Source organism: Gastrolobium bilobum, unplaced genomic scaffold (genome assembly GCF_033153095.1).
Source record: "Gastrolobium bilobum isolate Gb01-03AN ecotype WA unplaced genomic scaffold, APGP_CSIRO_Gbil_v1 utg16813, whole genome shotgun sequence".
Classification (NCBI taxonomy): Eukaryota; Viridiplantae; Streptophyta; class Magnoliopsida; order Fabales; family Fabaceae; genus Gastrolobium; species Gastrolobium bilobum.
The window spans coordinates 97,953-105,557 of record NW_026899974.1 but is presented as its reverse complement, the minus strand read 5'-3'; positions in this window follow the sequence as shown (position 1 = coordinate 105,557).

Genomic DNA, 7,605 nt, shown 5'->3' with positions numbered 1-7,605 from the left:
CTGAAATACCTCATATTATAGATAAAGTGAGTATCTATGTCACAGATCTACTACACATAGTTCGGACAATATCCTGATACATTAAAACAACTCCAAATACAACAAGACAATAAACAAGTCGATGTGGCATGGACAATCCCCATGCTCACCAAACCCTTAACCACTTGATTCTGACTTAATTCAATTAAAACAGAAATTCAACTTCATCAATCTAGGGTCCACAAACCCCCAATAGCCTACTGTATGAACAGTGCAGCTACTGTTCTTCGAAATCCCAAAATATCCAAATATTCGTCGGGGATATATCCGGATATCAATATCCGAATATCAATATCCGGATACCCATATCCGGATATCAATATCCGGATATTCACAACAAAATATCCGGATATTTCGCGACAGAACCCAGATTCTGCATTTCGCGAAAATCCAAACCAAAGGTCCAACTTTTACCGATTACAGAAGCTTAAACATGCATTTCTAAGTTGTTAAGCATTACCCAACGTTAGGTTATCATCTTAAGCTCATTCAATGCATCAAGGTTCCATTTTTAAGCATAAAACTCAAGCACAAGGGTGGTGATCATACCACAAGCTCAAAACAGAGCAAGGCCCTTGGAGCTCACATTTCAGCTCCTACAATCTGACTTGCAAAGGGAAACGAAAATGCCACAAAGCTTGGCCCTTTCTTCATAAAGGAAGCTTCTTGAAGCTTCAAGAGCCAAGAAGATGGCTCTCACCACAACCACCAACAAGTCAGCACCCCAAACCCCACAAAACAGTACCCTAAACTCAGAAAAGGAGACACCTTACACTCTCTCTAGCCATTCACACTCACACAAGGAGTTTTAGAGGAAGAACCAAGAAGAAATGAGGTCTCTTGGCTCCAAAGGTGAAGGGAGGATGAAGGTGACAAGGTGGTTGCCCAAACCTCAGAAAATCTCATGTAGAGAAACTGAGCATGCCTAGGGTTATGTGCCATAAGTTGAATATATAGGCGGTTTAAGTCAGTAACACACAGTATTAACTTTAATTGCTACGCTTAGCATTTTAATCCCAAAATTTAGATTCTTAACCTACTCAATTTTACAAGAATTATCATATTTTTATCATATATTTTTCGGAGTACCTTTTCGGTACGCGTTTTTCATAGCCAGTATCAGTTTCTGGCACCAGTTCTCATTATTTTAGCTTAAAACTCGTTTTACAAGTCCTACATATTATTCTAGTAATATTCATGCACTTATTATAATTTTCTGGGATACTTTTTCGGTACGCATTTATACCGACTAGCAGAACCGGTATCTGCACTTTTCTTTTGAAAAGCGACTTTCAGCATTCTTAATCACTTACTATAATTATTAGAGCCTCATAATAATTATTAGGGTCAATTATCCTAATTCTCATATATAATTAATTAATTTTCTTAATTAACGGTAGAGTTCTTACATTCACCCCACCTTTTTAGGATTTTGTCCTCAAAATCAGAAACATACCTGTCTAGAAACTCGGGGTACTGCCGGAGAAGCTCGTCCTCACGCTTCCAAGTACACTCCTCAGGAGTTCTTCCAGTCCACTACACTTTGACCATCAGAATGATCTTGCTCCTCAACTGCTTCTTGCCACGATCGAGAATTCTGAGTGTTCCGACGGGAGTCTTTAGGTTCTCTCGAACCTCTACATCATCAGGTTGCACCACCTGCGAAGGATCTGCTATGTACTTCCGAAGCTGAGACACGTGAAACACGTCGTGGATGTTGGCCAAGTTCGGAGGCAAGGCAAGCCGGTAGGCAACAGGTCCTACTCTACCAAGAATCTGGTATGGCCCAATATATCGCGGGCTCAGCTTCCTCACTCCGAGTCCCCGTCTAACACCGGTGACAGGTGACAGGAATATTACCTACAGATAGTACAAGGAACACCGCTTGCACCTCACCCACAGCCTCACCATATTGTATGTACCACATACTCAGACTTACCGTATAGGTGAAACACCACATGCATATCATAAAGACACTAGCATATAACAGCTCAACAGTATTTTCAAAACATCAAAAACATGTAACACAACATGCATATAACCATACCCCCATGGGACATGGTGGAACCACAACATGGCTAAACCGAGGACACGAAAGCTTACCTTGCAAGCTCACTATCCAATGCCAAGAGTCCACACAGCTCAAGTCCCTCACACAACAGATCACAATTTGATTAGGACCTGCAAGCATATCAACATTCATAGCTCATAAGCATAAACATAAAGACTATGTTTTCCTCTTACGATTTATATCTTAAGGCTTCACACAAAGCCATAAGCCCTTAACCACTTGATTCTGACTTAATTCAATTAAAACAGAAGTTCAACTTCATCAATCTAGGGTCCACAAACCCCCAATAGCCTACTGTATGAACAGTGCAGCTACTGTTATTTGAAATTCCAGAATATCCGAATATTCGTCGGGGGCATATCCGGATATTCACAACAAAATATCTGGATATTTCGCGACAGAACCCAGATTCTGCATTTCGTGAAAATCCAAACCAAAGGTCATACTTTTACCGATTACAGAAGCTTAAACATGCATTTCTAAGTGTGTTAAGCATTACCCAATGTTAGGTTATCATCTTAAGCTCATTACATGCATCAAGGTGTCATTTTTAAGCATAAAACTCAAGCACAAGGGTGGTGATCATACCACAAGCTCAAAACAGAGCAAGGAGGTGCCCTTGGAGCTCACACTTCAGCTCTTACAATCTGACTTGCAAAGGGAAACGAAAATGCCACAAAGCTTGGCCCTTTCTTCACAAAGGAAGCTTCATGAAGCTTCACAGGCCAAGAAGATGGCTCTCACCACAACCACCAACAAGTCAGCACCCCAAACCCCACAAAACAGCACCCGAAACTCAGAAAAGGAGACACTTTACACTCTCTCTAGCCATTGCACACTCACACAAGGAGTTTTAGAGGAAGAAACGAGGTCTCTTGGCTCCAAAGGTGAAGGGAGGATGAAGGTTACAAGGTGGCTGCTCAAACCTCAGAAAATCTCACGTAGAGAAACTGAGCATGCCTAGGGTTATGTGCCATAAGTTGAATATATAGGCGGTTTAAGTCAGTAACACACAGTATTAACTTTAATTGCTACGCTTAGCATTTTAATCCCAAACTCAGGATTCTTAACCTACTCAATTTTACAAGAATTATCATATTTTTATTATATTTATCGGAGTACCTTTCCGGTACGCGCTTTTCATAGCCAGTATCAGTTTTTGGCACCAGTTCTCATTATTTTAACTTGAAACTCGTTTTACAAGTCCTACATATTATTCTAGTAATATTCATGCACTTATTATAATTTTCCGGGATACTTTTTCGATACACATTTATACCGACTAGCAGAACCGGTATCTTCACTTTTCTTCCGAAAAACGACTTTCAGAATTCTTAATCACTTACTATAATTATTAGAGCCTCATAATAATTATTAGGGTCAATTATGGAATCATTTCCTAATTCTCATATATAATTAATTAATTTCCTTAATTAACGGTGCAGGTTCTTACAGGTTACACCATTGAGCTCAGTGGCCACCCTAGTTTCCTATAAAGCACCTCTCATAAGTTCGGCTGAGAGTGCAGGAGGGATCAGTGTACCCCGGTCGACATACACCACGACACGTGTAATTCCTCCGGTGCGTTCAATGGAGGGAGTGACACGAGCTGTCGAACTCGCCCAAATTAAAAATTATTTTTATTAGGGTTCAGAAAATTTGTAGTAGAGTGGAAACCCTAAGTCGTCTCTCTCAAGGAAATTGCTTGGGTAAAAATCGTTTATCAAAAGAGAAATTAAAAGGGGGATTTTTTGAATTTTGGTTGAATAATTAAAAACGCAGAATATGAAATTGGATTTAAAATTCGTAATTAAAAATAATCAACCTAAGGTTTGGGTTCCATGGACGTCTTTCCTCGGATAAGAAGATATCAGAATCGTGATTGATTTGTCAATCGAATCAGAATCCTTATTTCCAATTGACAACCCTCTCTAAGCGATCGCTTAGCATTTGATCAAAGACCATGCTTCTACTCATACAATCGCAGAGTATCAGCCCGCTTGATTTAAGGTCATAGGGTCAATCAATCTAATCATCAAATCTGATGATTAATCCCTTTCCATAATCACAATCGCGAACCTCAGATTGAATATCCACGATCACACGATATCAATCTGAGTTTGGAAGGGAAACGAAACTGATTTAAAATAAACGCAGACCCTCAAGACTAATCCATGGAATCCGTTACCCTTAGGTTGATTAAAAGGTTCTTAGCCTCACATGGCTAAGGTAAACATGATTAAAATAAAAAGAAGAAGAAGAAAAAAATGAAGAACGCGAAAAACGCTTCAGAGAAAATACTTTGATCCTCAATTTCGAAAATTACAGAATGAATCAAATGTTTCCTACTCTGACTCATATACCCCTACCCAAAGCGGGTTAGGGTTCAGTTCTGATCGGCCCGGCCCATCTATCTAAAATGCGAAATAAAATAAATAAAATAAAATAAAATATAACTTGGCTTTGGGCCACTTATGTAATTGGGTTTTAAATTACAAGTCTAAAACTTCAGCAAAACACGTTTTTCTTGGCGTCAGAAATCGACCAGCTTCCAGTCCGAATTGGGCTTCGAGATCTTCATAAGAATTGTAGCTCTCTGTGTTATCTGAAAAACCTAACAAGAACGGAGTCAATCCAACAAATGTGGACCGAGATATGGCCAAAATACAGAAGTAAAAAGTTGAAAAATTCTGACGAAAATAAATTAAACCCAATCAAACACTAAAAATGTAAATTAACTCAAAACATCATTATTTTATTCAAATAAATCCTAAAAATACTAATCAAGAGTAACAAATAAGTGTAATAAAATATGAGTTATCAAATTTCCCCACACTTATCTTTTTGCACTCCTGGGCAAAAACTAGAATAGCAAAAGAAAGCAAAGAAATAAGAGAAGAGTGAAGATCAACCTATCCTTCCTAATAATTAGCAAGTATACAAAAGATAACAAAAATCACAAGTCTTGAACAGATAAAACAACCAGGACAAAAATTCCTTAATCTCAAATCACAAGACCTGTCAATTTCAACTGCAACTGCTAACTGCACAAAAATGGTTCCTCACAGGATGCTCTCAATTTTCTCTCAAGTGTATAAGTTAATTTAGTATATCACTCAAATCAACTCCAGAAAATCATCCTACCATAGGCTTGCTCAAATTCTACTTCTCCACTGCTAATAACACATGCATGCACAAATTAAGAGGGCTTTATGCAGGGTTGTAATGGGGCTGAGGTAAAGGTATGGATGAATATGGAAGAGAAAGCTAAACACCCCAGAATTTTACAAAGAGCAAAAGTTAATAACTAAACTAAGAACATATAACAAAGATACTGAAAAAAATAAACACCTTTTTTTTTTGATTTTTTTTTTGTTTTTTTGTTGTTTTTTGTTTTTGTTTTTGTTTTTGGTTTTTGTTTTTGTTTTTGTTTTTGTTTTGAAAAAAAAAACACATAAGTACAACCACATATGTCACCCCCCACACTTAAACTTTTGTCCGTCTCGGGCAAACCCCCACACTTAAACACAACAGCACAATGAAACCAATGCTCAGTAAAACTCCAGGGTGTGAAATTAATTGGTTTTTCACTTAGGCTTGTAATGCGGCTTAAGAAATAAAGGATATAAAGGCTCAAAGGGCTCACCAAGGGATAATAATATAAGGGATGGCTATCTGGCTAAAGTGGGTAAAGAAAGAAAGAATGCCTCAATCATATTCATGCATGCAAGTGAAAAATGTAGTTTCAAAAAGAACAAGAGCAAGTTCTAGAGGACAACAATCAAGAGCGGAATCACACAAGAAAGAAAAAAAAAGTGGCCTATAGAGAAAGACCATGTCTACAGGCTCAAAATCCTCACAAGGGTATACCACATCATGCAATCAGCAGCACAATATCAAGCAGCAAGTAATGCAATCCAAGAATCAAGAACCAAGCCTAAGCAGAAATTTCTATCAAACCTTGTGATTTAAGTATATCCATGTACCACTTAATAATTACCAGAAAGAAAAGGAAAATCTACCTATGAAAAATCATAAACTAAAAGAAAGAAAGGAAAAGAAAAATAAAATGCAAATAACAGAAAGAAAAGAAAAAGAAGGAAGAGAACTCCCTGAACTCCCTAAGGAGAATAAACAACATCAAGTAGCTTGATTTCTTCCTCACTGGTTTAACACTTTCTTCAAGCAAAATGCGGTGCATGCACATGGAAGGGCTAATGCCAATAATGTCAGCCATTGTCCACCCAATTGCCTTCTTATTTGCTTTCAGCAGGGTTAACAGTTTATTTTCCTGCTCAGGTAGAAGGTTCTTTGCCACAATGAATGGTAGTTGCTCATTCTCTTCAAGAAATGCATATTTCAAGTGGTCGGGCAGAACCTTCAACTCCAATTTCGGAGGCTGCTCAATGGATGGAAGAGGTGTAGTTGGTGGTGCAAATTCTGCAGAAAACAAGTCAGCAACAATGCCTGTAAACAAATTCTCAGAAACAGAATTAGGATCATCAATAATATCATCAGGCAATTCAGAAAATGCAGATTCACACTCAGAATCAGAATCATCAATCAGTGCATCATTGAAACCAGAAAGATGAGATGCTATTTCAGCACACACAATGCACTCTTGACTATCACCACAACCACAGAAATCAGAATCAGTATGAAAATCAGAAAAATCAGCAAGGAATTCAGCAGAAACATCCTCAACAACTTCGTCTATCACATCAATGCAGAAAACAGAATGCTCAGATGTATCAGTGCTCTGCTTCTTGGAGCTAGTGTCACTTCCCTTAGATGACTCAGCAGCAGTGTGGTTTGGCTCCTCCATATGCTTGCCAGACCGCAGAGTAATAGCACTCACATTTCCGCTTCCTTTTGGATTTGGAACTGTTTGGGATGGAAGGGAGCTGCCACTTGCTTGTTGATTTTGACACATTGACGATGCAAGTTGGCCAATCTGTGTTTGGAGATTCTGGAGGGAAGACTCAGTAATCTGCTGGAACTGCAGATTGTTAATTGTCATATGCTTCACTAAATCCTCCAAAGAAGGGCCATTGCTACTAGCTTGCTGCTGCATTGGTGGCTGTTGCATTTGCTGCTGTTGCATTGGCTGTGGAGGTGCAAATTGTTGAAAATTTTGCCTCTATTGTGAAGGTACAAACTGCTGCCTCTGCTGGAATGGTGCACTTTCATGATTCTGCTGGAATGATGCACTTTGCTGATTCTGGCTCCATTTGAGATTGGGATGATTTTTCCAACCAGGATTATATGTATTGGAGAAGGGATTGTTTTGATGTTGATGCTGCTGGTACTGTGGCTTTCCAAGAAAAACTGCAGCAACAAACTGATAAACTTGGAAACCGCTGTCTGGAAAGGAAGGACAAGCATCTGTAGGGTGAAAAATTGGATTCATAGCAAACAGAAGCAAAAATAAATCTACGAAAAATACTAAATGAACTCAGAATGATATGAGACAAACTCTCCTAAACTCTAAATGA